A 3,010-nucleotide genomic window follows, 5' to 3' on the forward strand; every position below is an offset into this window, starting at 1 on the left:
TGTCAAAATGTGCTTTCGGACCAAATCTGTGAAAATCTCCTCACAATCTGCCACCTGCCTGTACTGTGTGTGAGCTGGAAAAAAAACTGGTGTTGTTAATATACACAGCCTAGGGTATGTAAACTGGCTATAGTTGGCCCTTTGTTTACGTCTCTTTGTTTACAGATCTGACTCCACCCTGAAGTGAATGAAACTGAAACCTGATTTCAAAAGGTCCCATCTGTAGTATTGTGCTCGACCTTAAACAGCTGTTGGGACATTATTTCAAGGTGGTACTTACTTAGTATAACTGAAGTATAGTAAAGTGTATTGAACTCTGAGATCCTATGTAGTATAAGTGTGCAAACATTTTAGAAATCGGTAAAAAAGAGTGTGTTATGGTGATGATATGAGATTAAGACAGATTCCTTAGCCAAAACTGGTGAGAAATCCTAAATATTTTCTGGTAAAAAATCTAATATTTATGATCATCATGTCATATACTATTCTTCTTTGTCATTTACATTGTATGATGAAAATAACTATTTCTGCAACATCTCAAAATGATATACGTTGAGACTAATTCTAATTCCTTAGCCAAAATTGGCGAGAAATCCTAAGGTTGCGTTCCGAATCTCATACTTTCTACTATATAGTTTGGTAGAAAAAAGATTTAGGATGTCCCGATTCTTGTGGCCAGATTTAGGATGGTTAGAAGTACCCGGATGTCCTACTTCATGCGGCCAAGATTGTTAGTGTTGAAAAGTGCATCCTATTTGGGCGATTCTGACCCACAATCCAGTGCGCACGCGAAGTGACGTCACATCGACGAAGCCTCCATATGAAAACAAACGGGGATGCGACGGATATAAAAGCAAAAGGCAAGATCAAGGCGCAATGTTATGATGAAATAAGAGAGTAAAAGTATGTCCCAATAGTATGCTTACTGCATCCTAACTAGATTATTTTTATCGTCGGATGTAGTATGTAGAATAGAAAAAAGAAAGAGTATGCGATTCGGAACGCAACCTAAAAGTTCCCAGGTAAAAAATGGCCATTTAATTGGTTGCATAATTGGGCAACTCCTTTTGGTGAGTAAGGGAAGATAGAAAGCTCCAGAAGAGTCTAGATGGACTAAACAATTGAATTTGGAAAAAATTATCAATCGTGAGTCGGGAAAAAATGAGTCCCAGTCATTGTACAAAACCACAAAAACAATGACTTTCTGGTGGTCGTTATGTTGACCCATATTTTCCTCCACACTTGAAACAATCGTCCTTTGTTTGTGGCCTGGAAACTTGCACAATGTCAGCGACTGAACGACTGAAAATGTACATGATTCAGCCAGTTCCTCTGACCTACTGCTACCGTTTCATCATATATTCTTCAGTGGCGTAAATAACAACAATACTAGTGTGTGTGTGTGTGTGTCACGGTAAATGTCAACACGTGACCACATAGGATCAGGGCAGGCCATGGCAATTTGAATTTAAAAATGTATTTAAAAAAAACAGATTCAAGCTATTATTATAGAGTTTTTAAAATTTGCAACGTCAGAGAAAATAACTGATACAATCCTCTTTCGTTGTCTTTAGCCTTTTTGGGGGCCTTTAAAATGTTGATTTAAGACGTTTTACTACCACGTGAGGCCTTAATATTTTAAGAAACGGGTCGTTGTAAGCCTATTAAGACCCTTTAAAGATCTGCATTTAACACTGTGTTTCGTAGCATTAGCTTCTTAGCTTCACTAATGATAATGATGATGATAATGTCAAGCCGTTAAATTCAACTGTAACTACCAGAAATTAACCTTAACGTGTCCCCAAGAACACAGTTATCGTTTATGAAGGGATACGTTTGGTTGTTACTCAGCAAAATAATAAATTATAAGCGATAAAATCCAGGCTAATGGTCGCGTGTAGCTAATCTAAGCGCTAACACTATCTTGAAAACAGCAGGTATTTTAGATGGATAGCGACATATTTAGGGTTATTTACCGACATTGGAGATTCGTTACTTCAACCTCATTGGGAAGAGACACTAAAAATGACCAAGGTTTGTGAATGTTATGCTCAATTAGTGAAAATAATACGATAGCGGCCTTCGTCTCCGATTAGGATCCACGGGACTCGAGTTCCGGGAGATCCGAGAGGCCGCAGCTCATACGCTGCCACCCACAAAAGGAAACAACGGTAACCTCGATGGAAGGACTTACCGTGTTTTTGTTTGTTTTTTCGCCGGCGTTTTAGTCGTCTAGGAGCGGGTAAGAAGTCCAGCTCCTCTCGGTCCGTGTGGAGGATGGAGAGCCGTGTGTGTGTGGGATTAAATTAACATGTTCCCATTTCTCTAGCAGCGCATGAAGAGGTCAGAAAGAGACGGTGCGACGATCACAGCCGAACTGAGCCGATGCCGATGATGCCGCGTTCACGAACCACGGAAATATGATACATCACAATAGCTTTTATATTTATTCTATATTTTTAGGACTATTTTATTATTTTTACTTCTAATTTCGAACGTGTGTACAAGTTAATGGATTAATAATTGTGAATTATTTATAATATTTGCTATTCTTTGATTACATTTAATTACATTTTAAATTAATTTAAATTATATTTATTTATTATATTATTATTTATATTTATTTGGGTGTTATATTTCTTTGCTGTATTATATTTACTTCTTATATTTCACATGTATGCCTTTAAATAAAATAATACGTGTGGATTTTTTCTTAAATTCTTTCATGTTCTTATTTTTAATTAATTCAAATTAAAACCGTTTTTATTTTTGAATTACATTTTTGTTTGTTTATAATCTCGTTAAAATACTCTACCATCAAAATATTTATTTAGTTTTATAACTTATTTTTAATTTGATATTTTTTTTAATGTATTTTCTTGTATCAGGGTTACAAAAAACTATTATATTAATATTATATTCATGCTCATTCTTTATTTATGTTGATTATTGTAGGGTTTCCGACGGAGCCTGAAGGCAGCGTCTGTAGGTGACGCAGATGACGTCAGGG

The 3,010-nt window shown here is 36.1% G+C and overlaps 1 protein-coding gene across 1 annotated transcript in view; it reads right to left on the reverse strand.

The window, feature by feature from the left end:
• Positions 1-2,369, reverse strand: part of LOC307270352 (E3 ubiquitin-protein ligase HECTD1-like) — a gene marked incomplete at its 3' end in the record, with an annotated part of 27,154 nt that extends 24,785 nt beyond the window's left edge. The window contains exon 1 of the mRNA XM_080054241.1: positions 2,195-2,369. The remainder of the gene's footprint in view (positions 1-2,194) is intronic.
• Between the last annotated feature and the right edge of the window lie 641 nt (positions 2,370-3,010).

Source organism: Ammodytes marinus (assembly GCF_949987685.1).
Source record: "Ammodytes marinus genome assembly, contig: scaffold_357, whole genome shotgun sequence".
Classification (NCBI taxonomy): domain Eukaryota; kingdom Metazoa; phylum Chordata; class Actinopteri; order Uranoscopiformes; family Ammodytidae; genus Ammodytes; species Ammodytes marinus.